Source organism: Nannospalax galili, unplaced genomic scaffold, assembly GCF_000622305.1.
Source record: "Nannospalax galili isolate Female #2095 unplaced genomic scaffold, S.galili_v1.0 scaffold1093, whole genome shotgun sequence".
Classification (NCBI taxonomy): Eukaryota; Metazoa; Chordata; class Mammalia; order Rodentia; family Spalacidae; genus Nannospalax; species Nannospalax galili.
In genome coordinates, this window is record NW_008333777.1 from 614,056 (window position 1) to 625,930 (window position 11,875).

Sequence of the window (11,875 nt, forward strand, 5' to 3'; positions counted from 1 at the left end):
CTGTCTGAGCATGTCTTTCAGTGGTCCTAAGGGCTTATATATGCTTCCAGAGGGAGGGGGCCTAGTGAATTGGTCAGTTTCAGGAACTTCCTGAAACTATTGAGCTGTTTGTTTCCTTTTAGAATATCCTGTTCTTTGAGAGCATTTTTGTTGTCTTTAAGTGCTTCCCTCCAAGGTAGAAGGTTTTAACTCGGAGCAAAGGACTATCCAACAAAGCAGTGCAGTAGGCAGCTTCTGTATGCCCCTCATGTGCCAACCTCTTGCCACTCACATCCTGTGTGGTACCCTTTCCTTGGGTGTGAGCCAGTCCTAAACATTTGCTTCTAATGAACAAAAGTCTCTGAAAGTTGTAAGCTGCGTTCTGTGGCGCTGGGGTAACAGGAATGTGCAATCTTTGTGTTCTTCGCTGTCTCCTGGCTTCTTGCTTGCTCTATTGAAGACAACTGTCTTGGTGTGAACTGTTTTATAAAGAGACCTGCATGGCTAGGAACCAAGGAGGCCTCCTGCCAGTAGCTAAGAAGGAGCTGAGGCTTCAACCCAACAGACCACGAGGAGCTAGCTGATGTGCCAGCAATGGCAATGGCAAAAACAAGGATCTCCACAAGTTTGGCTTCATGTTTATTCTCTAAAGAAACATTTCCTAATTGAACAGAATACTTCATAAACAGAGCACTGGACAGAAAAACTACTGAAGAGAGAGACCATGCCAAATAACAAGAAACATTGTTTCTTTAGCACCTTTCTTCCCATTAGCAATTAAAGGTCTTAAAAATCAAGAACACACAGGGCTGGCGAGATGGCTCAGCCTATAAGAACACTTGACTGCTCTTGCAGAGGCCCTGGATTCGATTCCCAGCACCCACATGGCAGCTCTGATCCATCTGTAACTCCAGTTCCAGGGGAATCCGATGCCCTCTTCTGACCTCCGTGGCATTGCATGACACGGGTGCACTCACATACATGCAGGCAATACACTCATACACATAAAATAAAAATAATAAAAGTATATTTTAAAAAATCAAGAACACACACCAAGACCTTTTTGTCATCTGTTGACAGAGTCTTACTATGTAGCCCAGGCTGGCCTGAAACTTGTGATATGATCCTTCTCCCTCAGCTTCCCAAGCACTGTGATTACAGGCATCTGCCACCTCATCCAGTCACAACTCAACTTCCATTTTTCATTACTGTTTTTGTTTTTGTTTTGTGACAAGATCATATATGGCCCAGGTTGGCATCAAACTTGTTATGGAGCCAAGGATGATCTTAATCTCCTGCTCCTCCTGCCTCTTCTTCCCAAGTGGTGGGATTAAAGGCATGTATCACCATACCTTGCCACATCTAACTTTCAAACAAAAGTTTCCCAAATGTATTGACTAATGAATTCTTATCCTGTTTTCCTATATCAGAAAACTCATACAACACTTGGAAAAAAATCAAAAAAGCAATGTGCCCTTTCTATATTAATATAGCAACAAAGGTCGCCCCAGATGGTCCAGGTCTGTGCTGATCAACAGAGCCCTTGAATGATAGGACTGTTCGAGTCTCTTCTATATGGTAGATGTTGGCACACAGGGTTAAACTCAACCCTTGCAATGTGGCTAGCATGACTGAGAAGCTGAATTTTGATTTTATTTAACTTTTATTTTTTTAATTTAAAAATCAAATGAGTCTAGCAGATATTGGACAATACAAGTCTAGGGACATACTCTTAGTTTATTTCTTGTTTACTTTGATTAAAGATCTCAGATTTGGTGAAGCAATTTTGTCCCCTGGTGCCCTCAGATCCTTTCAAGCTCAAACTCCACTCCCCTGACTCCCAGGATGAACCCATAATCTCACAACCATGTAAGAGACTTCTGACCCACAATGGCATCTACAGGACACTCAGGTGGGGGTGGTTCCACCAGGCTGTGATGGTTACATTTGTGCAGGGTCTTTATTGGGCCATGGGACAATATTTCTAGTTGTGGGAGTGCTTCTGGAAGGGAAAAGCATTTCAGCTGATGGGCTGAGAAGAGCAGAGGCCCTTCCCAATGCGGGTGCCCTCACACAATCTGTTCAGTTCCTAGAAGGAAGGAATAAACTCAGCCTGGTTGCATGAACAGGGACACAGTTTCCTCCTGCTCGTGGCACTTCTGGTTCTCTGCCATTCAGATCCTGATTGGAGACAACAATGTACTGATTACTTTTCCCATGACTGTGACAAAGTAACTGTCAGAAGAATTGAATGGAAGAAGGGTTTATCTGGGCTCACAGTTTCAGAGGGCACAGTCTATTATGCTGGAGAAGGCATGGGGGATGGAGAAGCTCCCTCTGTAGCAGTGACAATGTCCAGTGGTGACTTCCAGCATCTTGGCATATCACAAAGCAGACAGTGACCGATCAGAAATAACCAGGACTAATATGTCCCAAAGGACACTCCCCCAGTGGACTGACTTCCTTCAGACTTACCTCCCAAAGCCTTCCCAAATAGGCTGGGGACCAAGTATTCAAACATGTGCCTGGAAGTGGGGGACATTTCAGATACAGAGCATTGCATGCAACATCTATATCCCAGGCTGTCCTGCTCTTGGGCTTTCCTGGTCTTCTGATACATGTGACTGATCATGTGACTTCTCAGCCTCCACAGTGATAGGAGCAAATGCCTTAAAATGGCTGCTAGGCCTGTTTCTCCAGACAATCAGATTCTCGGCACAGGTCCTGGGTCTGGAAGCCCTCCGTGGTTGATGCTTCTTCCTCTGGCTGTCATGGTGATCCTGTGTCACCAGGGGTTGTAATCTGAGAGTGAGGTCATGAAATGTAGAGACAATGTGACACTGGGGGCTCTGAAGCTTGATGCCAAGTTCAAATCCACATGTGCATTTTGATGTCACCTGCCTCTCCTGGGTCTCAGTTTTTTTCTTTTTTAAAATTTTAGATGGACTTTCATTTTGTTACTATTAATTAGGAAATGGATATTCACTTCATAGGAAAAATAAGAATATAATCTAATCATATATTATTTTCACTCCTCTATTTGTTCCCCACTATTAAAGACAAAGGATCAGTATAGACCATGTCATAAACTCTGGGGAAAACATTTACATTTTGATAAAAAAAATTCTTTCACAATTTCATGCATATACACTGCATGTGATTAGTCTCTTTCCCTATGGTACAGCGGTAAGAAATCCTCTAACCCCTTGTGTGGGGTTCCTAACATCTATGTGCAGGTCTAAAGAGTGCACAAAGAGCTTTCAAGTACACGATTGATCAGTCTGTATTGGTTTCAGACACCTCTCTACCTCATGCCCCTTACCCTCCTCACCCCAGTTAATAATCACCTGAATTGGCTTTCCAATGTTGTAACAGATACCTGAGATAATTCACTTACAGAAGTAAAAGATTTGCTTTGTCTCAGTTTAGAAGGGTTAGTCCTGGTCGGTTGGCTCTGCCGCTTCAGGTCCTGTAAGATGTGGTGGAATACAGTTATTCACCTCATGGGCAGGAATGATGACAAAGGAAGAGGAGCTGAGTCCTGTAATTCCCTTCAGTGACCTAAAGACCTGTCACTAAGCCCCACCTCTTAAAGCTTCACACTAGTCCCCAACAGCACCAAGCTGGGGGGCCAGGCCTTTAACACAAGGGCCTTTGGAAGATGCTCAAGATTCAAACCATAGCTCCACCCTTGGGCCTGAAAGCACTCACTGGCAGGGTCATCTTCCTTAAGAGGGCAGACTAAGGGAAGAGATGTGTCCATCTGTAGACAGGATATCCTAAGGCCTCAAGAAGCCCAACTGCAGTCTAGCTGAGAGGAGGTAGGTCCCAGGTGGACATAAGCCCTTGGCCCCAGATTCTCTTCACAAATGGGAGAGGTACACACAGTCAGCAAAGAACCAGAGCAGAGGTCATGGCCCAAGCACACACTCAGGTATACAAGGGCAGGGTCCTTGTAGGGCTCTGAGGCAGGCGATGGGGGTATGAGTTACGTGACTTCCAGAACACAGCTGGCACCTGATCAAGACTCAGGAAGCTCGAATGTACTTCAGTTTCACTGTTGGGTCCAGCTGTGGAAAGTCTAACTGTTCTCTGAGCATAGGACTTACCAAAAGATGATAGGGACGAATGTTCATTTGACTAGAAGAGACAATAAAGCCAGTTTATCTATTCAAAGGGAGCTCAGGGACTGAGAGCAAGGGGGGAGGGGAAAGGCCCAGGTAGATGAGCGGCCATAAGATCCCAGAGGCCATCGTATTCTGGATTCATAAGGTCAAACTTTACAGCCCTGTTACTGCCACAGTTGATAATCCCTGTCAAAGACCTGCTGTCTCATTTCTGCATTAAATTTAAAAAGACTTCTGTGTTTTCTTTTTTTTTTTTTTCTGTGTTTTCTTTATAAGGAAGCCTACAAAGGTTCTTTTTTTTTTTTCTGTGTTTTCTTTATAAGGAAGCCTACAAAGGAACAATGCATGATCCAAGAATTAAAGAGGTAGAAATATATATATTTTTAATTTTATTTATTATTTTTATTTTATGCGTATGCATGTATTGACTACATGTAGTCACTCGTGTGTATGTGTGTGTATGCGTGTATTGGCTGCATGTAAGTGCACCCGTATCGTGCAGTGCCTGCCCGTGGAGGTCAGAAGAGGCTGTCGGATCCCCTGGGACTAGAGTTATGGACAGTTGTTAGCTGCCATGTGGGTGCTGGGATTCAAGCCCTGGTCTTCTGCAGGAACAACCAGTGTTCTTAACTGCTGAGCCATCTCTCCAGCCCCAGAAACCTATTTCTAAAAAGACATTACATGTACAAAATATAAGTTTCTGGGAATACCAGAAAAAGTTTTAGGAAAGTGGCACACCTAGGGTATCTTCAGACTGAAACGACAATGAGGCAAGAGAGGGGTCTCAAAATTTAAAGAGATGATACAGGTTGCCACCTAAGATCTCGCTCCTTCTTAAATTCAAACTCTCAGCCCTTTCTCTCATTTGAGGCTTCCTGTGGGTTGGTAGGACCAATTTATATTATTTAATTTTATTGGAATGAGAAACAGGATGTCTACCCTCTTACCAAATTTTTCAGTTTGCAAGACAGTACTGTTGGGCCAACATTGCCCCATAGATTTCTAAGACCTATTCATCTTCTAAGATTAAAGCTGTTTGCCCCTTGATTCTTAGTTTCTCATTTTCTTTCTCTCAGAACCCCCAGTAAACATCACTCTAGTCTCTGATTTTGTGATTTAAAAATCTAAACAGCTTTACATACCTATGCAAGATAATGAGACAGAGTCTGCCCTTCTGTGACTGGCTCATTTCACTTAGCATAATGCCCTCCAGCTTCATTCATGTTGTCAGGAATTGCAGGATTTCCTTCTAGAGATTGAATAGTATTTCATCACACATGTGGTATATAATATATATGCATTTGTGCACACACATAACAGGTGTACTCTGTCCACTCATTCCATGATGAGATTTTCAGTGTAAGATCTGAACACTGTGAAGAGCCTAGAACACTGGGAAGGTTGTCATGATATTGGGCATGGCAACAAGCACGTGGGCAGGAAGACAAAAGCACCCGAAACAGTAGGAAAAAAATTGGCAGGTGAAAGTATACTAAACGGAAAATCGGTTTCACAGCAAAAGGAACTATTGACAGAGTAGAAGGGCGATCTAGGTGATGGGAGAGAATGTCTGTGAACCATCTTTCCTGTATTTAATTTCCAAAATAGATAAGTATTTAACTCAAAAGCGAAAAAAGAAATAAGCTGATTAAAACATGGGCTTTAATAGATGCATCTCCAAAAAAGACATGTCAGGGGCTAGAGAGATGGCTCAGTGGCTAAGAGCACTGGCTACTCTTGCAGTGGACCCGGGTTCAGTTCCCAGCAGCCACATGGTGGCTAGCAACAGTCCATAACTCCAGTTCCAAGGAATCCAATGCCCTCTTCTGTCAATGGCCAGTAGGTCCAGGAAGAGGCAGTCAGTATCTCATCTGTCCTAGATACTTTCTGTTGCTATGATAAAACACTCTAACCAAAAGCAACTTGGGAAAAAAAGGGTTTATTGAACTCACATGTGCTGATCACAGTTCACCCTTGAGGGAAGTCAGGCAAGAACTCAGGGCAGGAACCTGGAGGCAGGAACTGAAGCAGGAATCATGGAGGAACTTGTTCAGCTGGCTTGTGCTCAGCCTGTTTTCTTATATAACTCAGGACCACCTGCCCCTGCCCCCCTACGTATTCAACAATCAAGAAAATAAACACCTCCCAGACATGCCCACAGGACAGTCCTATATAAGAAATTCCCCAGTGGAGGATCCTTCCTCCCGGACATGTCAGGTTGACAGCTGAAGCTCTGCAGCGCACCTCACTTGGGGGGGGGGAATGCAGATCAAAACCGTAATGAGCTATCGCTTCACACCTGTTAAAACGGCTATTCGTGGATAAACAGGTGTTGCTGGTGAGAAATTGGAAGTCTTCTTCCTGCTTGGTGGGAATGAAAATAGCACATCTACTATGAAAACAGCATGGAAGTTCCTCACAAATTTTAAAAGAGGGGGCTGGGCAGATGGCTTGGTGAGTAAAGTGCTTGCTTTGCAAGCATGAGAATCTGAGTTCGGGTCCCCAGCACCTACAGTAAAAAAGCCAGGAGTGCTGGTGCACACCTGTAATCCCGGTGCTGGGAAGGATCCCAGGGGCTCACTGGCCAGCCAACCTGACCAACTGGTGAGCTCCACATTCAGTGAGATAGTACTGTCTCTAAAGAGTACAGTGGAAAGTGACTGAAAAACACCTGCTGGCCACTTCTGGTCCCCACAAGTGTGCTCAAAGGCACGAGCACGCCTACACATACATGCATACACCATATGCACCCATACACGCACATATCACACCACCCAATAAACAAAATAACAAAATTAAGTTTTACTTTTTTTCTTTTTTTTGGTCTTTTTGAGACAGGGTCTCCCTGTAGCCCCAGCTGTCCTGGAACTCACTATGTAGACCAGGCTGGTCTTGAACTCACAGAGATACGCCTGCCTCTGCCTCCCAAGTGCTGGGATTAAAGGCGTGCGCCACCATGCCGGGCTAAATTTTACTTTTAATTCTGTGTGTACATGTATGTGTGAGTACGCATCGCTGTGAGGATACCTGTGGGGGTCCATGCATATACACATGAAATTAAAAGTATTGATCGACTGATTGCATGTGTGTATGCATGTCACAGTGCACATGTGGAGGTCAGAGGGCAACTTTCAGGAGTCAGTTCTTTCCTTCTACCATGTAGGTCCTAGGTTTCAAACTCAGGTCATCAGACTTGGTAAAAGTGCCTTTATCCACTGAGTCATCGTGGTGGTTCATCATCAGAATCTTGAAGAGATGTAACACCCCAATGTTCACTACAGTATTATTATTCATACTAGCGAGAAAGTAGGAAGAATCAAATTCTCTGGTAGACTTTGAAAATAACACAAATCTACTCTACAGACTACTTGTGCAAACCAGAGTTTGCAGGTGGCTTTCTAGGTTGGAAATATAAAAGCTATGGAAAGTGAGGGCTTTCCCCTTCCCGGGAAGCTGCCTAATCCCAGATGTGCAGAAAGCATGCACATCTGGAGGCTCATCTTGCTCAACTCAACTAGGAGACTCTCTGAGACTGCAAGCCAGGGTGGTTGGCATCCAGAGGGCCTGGGGGAAGAACAGACCAGACCTCCAGGTCCACAGCCAGTGCCAGGCAGGAAGCAGAGCTAGGCAAACCCCCAAAGCACATATCACCGCCTTGGGATGTTTGTCTTTGTTTCCATAGGTATTTATTTGTGTTTTTCTCTGACTGTTTTGCATGTCATTGAGAGTTAAAGAAGACATATTGTACGTCCTAAAGAGAAGCAGTAAAAATAATTTAACTGATTTCTTTCATGTCGGAATGTATTAATTCTTGCTTACATAAGGAAATACAGAAAACAAACTGTAAACAAGGAAATATCTGGAATCAGATTATGCATGAATAATGACACACATTTTCATCTAAGATGTGGGGGGAAATCTAGTTTTACTGCCAGTGTCTCTTAAAAAATGTTTTTCTTTTTCAAAGGAAATTACTCAGAATGTAATAAAAACATGCTTTCTGCTCTAAGAGGATTAATTTACCTTTTGTGTCATGAGAAAATAAATGCAATCAATATCTCAATTCTCCTCCTCTATGGAGAAAGATAACTCCCAAATTTGTGTCCCAGGGAAAGGTCACTTGGCCTTGACTTTCTAATGTGCCCAGCCTGCTTCCTTCTGGCTTCCTCTGCTTCTCAGAGTCTTGGGGCACCCAGCTTTCTTCAGGAGGTTCTAGCTCCTTCTCTGGATGCTCTTCCTTTCCCTGTGCCTCTTCCCAGGAATGCCCTCTTCTCTTACTAGCGTCTGGCACTGAGAAGCTCTAAATGAGCAGAGACAGGTATCAGCCCAGGGTCTGCCTCATCGCCAACACCTGCCTGCTCTGACTTTGAACTTGCTTCCTAACCTCGGACTTGCTGGTCAATCTCAAGGGACAGATGAAAAACAAAGCCTACCCCATAGGATAATTATAGAGATGGATGTGTGAACCCCACTCAGCATTGTGGGCTACAGACCCCACTTTACTAACACCGCCACTGCTTGCCTCTTAACCTTCCTGTTTGGATATAGGATTTCCATATAAAAACAGCCTTTTGTTCTAATTTCTGTCCTTCCCACAGGCAGAATTTGACCCTCCAGTTGCCCCAAGGTAAAGACTGTTACCCTCACTGCTCATTTACTCAGTTTTACTTTTATTGAATCCCAGATCAAAGAGGGCCCTTTAAGAGTTATCTTTCCAACCAACCATATAGCCACCCATGTATCCATCCATCCATCCACCCATCCACCCATCCACCCATCCACCCATCCAACAAATATTTTCTAAGGGCCTGCTAAATGCCAGGTACTATAATAGGTCTTGGAAAAGAGGCCTATTGTGAATAAAATACGAGGCCCCTGGCCCTCCTGGTTCTTAATCTTGTAAGCATGCATCAAGCAATCAAACAACCCATTATAAACAGTGTGGCCAACTTATTTCAGTTTGAGCCAGACTTGACCAATTTTAGCACTGAAGTCCCACATCCTGGAAAACCCCCAAGTCTTGACAAACCAGGAGGGCTGGTCACCAGAAACACAGATGGAATAAAAGAAACAGAAGCCATGGGTGCTTCCAACAAGGATCTGGTTGCTTCCAAGCCAGGATCTGAACCACTCTCAAGAGTCAGAGGTGGCTCACCAAAGGAGGCACGCTCATGAAAACCACAGATGGCGGGTGGACTAAGAACAAGTGAGATGGGATCACAGAGACCTCTCTGGAGGAATCTGTGCTTTACCAGAGATACCAAAGAAACCTTGAAGAGTCAAGGCAAGGACATTGGACCAAAGATAGACTTATGAGGACAGTCCTGACTGTGCCTTCTGGAAAACACATGGGAATCAGGGTGTTAAGACGAGGCAAGAAGGTGTCCTAAGAGAAAGCTGTTGCTGACTTGGGCAGAGGCATGTGGCAAATGCCAGGCAGAGCCCAGATATAGGACTCTCTTGGAGTAGAACAGACAGAATTGCCCTGAACTGACTAGCCTGGGAAGAAGAAAGGCTGGTTCCCAGGTGGCCATAGGACCAGTGACTGAAAAGAGCAAGCCTGTCTCAGCCAAAGTTCTCAACTATGTCTGTGACACATGCAGGGGGTGCCTAACCGCTAAGGCATGGCACCTGCTCTCCAGACACTCACTAGTTCTGGAGAGACCCAGGCTTACCAACACTCACCAGCGAGTATAGGGAGAGCCAGAAAAGATGTAGACACAGAACACAGGGGGCAACAGCGTACGAGCCAGAAACCCGAAAGTGAAGCATGGAATCCTTCTTTTTGTTCTTAACAGGAAAATGGAAAATGACAGGTGGCAAATGGAAATGTTCCAGGTGGCGGGCCCAGAAGGGAAGAGGCAGAAAGCCCAGCTGAAGTGAGTAACTGCCTCGGACCAGCACGGACCGATGCTCATTTTACTCTGTGGGCTGTGATGCGATGCTGTCAGTCCTTGTTCTGTGGCTCCCATGGTATCAGCTTTGCCTGCTGGGCCTTTCCTTGGCTCTTGCCTGCCTCTGACCCATCATTTTTTGGAGCTCTTCCTTTCTAACACTCAAGAGACTCCAGGCTCACCTTGGATTTTTCCCCGCTCCAGTCCCTGAGTCAACTATTCCTTTCAGGAGCCTCTGGCCAGGGTTTTGCAGTCAAAGAGCTGACGTACAGGAAGCTGGTTAGTCTACAGGCAGGGAGAGAGAGCAGGTGATGCAGGACGTGAGGGGTGAGGGTGACACTCTGCTGGGTGGTGGGCATGGGAACAGAAATGCTTATTTGAGGATAGTCTCCTACTTTATAACTCTTTCCCTGGAAGCTAAGACATTTACAGGACACCAACAGTCAAACCTAGATCTTGGAATTTTAGAACGTTCCAAGACTCCCAGGATCAGTGTGAAGCCACACACTGGTCTGTGGTCTGGGTAATCACTCCCTGGGCTGCTGACCTTCTAGACGTATCACCATAAGTGATCATATCTTTTCATCCAAAGGAGACTCTAAGTCTCCCAAGCATGAACACATGTTAGTCCTATCTCCAAATGGAGCTCCAGTCCTCCTGGAACAATGCACATAGTGGGTGGTCCGGAAATACCCTCTGACTAATTGATCCTAGAGGGGTTGATAGGCAAAACATTTTCCTGCCCTTTGGCACTGACAGGCTTTTAAGTATTACAGAAAACTACTTCTTATTTGATCTAAAATTATTAAAAACATTTATTGTTGGAGAGTTTCACGCATTCTAAGCTTTGGATTAAACACTATCAGATTAGTTCCTTTAATCCTCACATCAAAACAAGAGACTACTGTTATCCACCTCTTAGTTAAGGAAACTGAGGCCCGGGATTTCTGCTGATAAAGGATGGGTTTTAGTTCCACTGAGTGTGGACTCTGGAACATTCATGAACCAGTATATCCCCTAGTCACCTGGAGTCTGCCCATTTGCTTCCTGAATACAGATTAATTGAGCCTCTATTGAGTATCAGGCATCAGGGACAGGAGAACGAAAACAGAAACAAGATAAACCATTAATCATTTCTTACCTAAAAGCATTTTATGCAGGACAGAAAATTCCAACTTTGATTTGCCAGGAGCCATAACTTTCAGGAGTTTCTTGAAGGGCTTCCCAACCTGGGAAAATTTACCAGCGTGGCAGAGCCTGGTTGACTGAGTTCAAGTTTCACCGCCCCACTTGACAGCAGTGTGACTCTGAGCAGCTTCTCAGCTCCCTGTGCCTCCCCGGCACACGGGTTTCATGCTGACATGGGCCTCAGAGGGGTGGTGTGAAGAGTCAGTGGGACACTTTACATAAGACACTGAATTGTGTGTGGTCACCAGGTTGTCACTACACAAGTGCTGCTGTGACTTCTAAGCCAGCTTTACTGAAGTTCAGTTTATGTGCAAGAATCTGTCCTGTTCTTTACTGAAGTTCAGTTTATGTGCAAGAATCTGTCCTGTTAAAGCCGCTTCTCTGAAGAGTCTTGTCATCTGTTGTCACACAAGTTAGTCCGGCCACATGTTAACTTCAGTGTGATTCATGGGTCTTCAGTGCCGTTCTTTGTTTTTGACATGTATTCAATAAATCCGAGCTATCCCTACATTATCTTTAAGCCTTACAGATATGAGGTACCTAGAAGCTCAGAACAAAAAGAGAAGCTCCAGTTTGGGGGAGAACTAGAAAAATATAGCCAAAACCCTTCTGGGAAAATGTAATTTGTGACCCCACCAAGCAGCAGATGGTGAGAGGCACCGATGGTCTCATCCCCGCCCCCCGCCC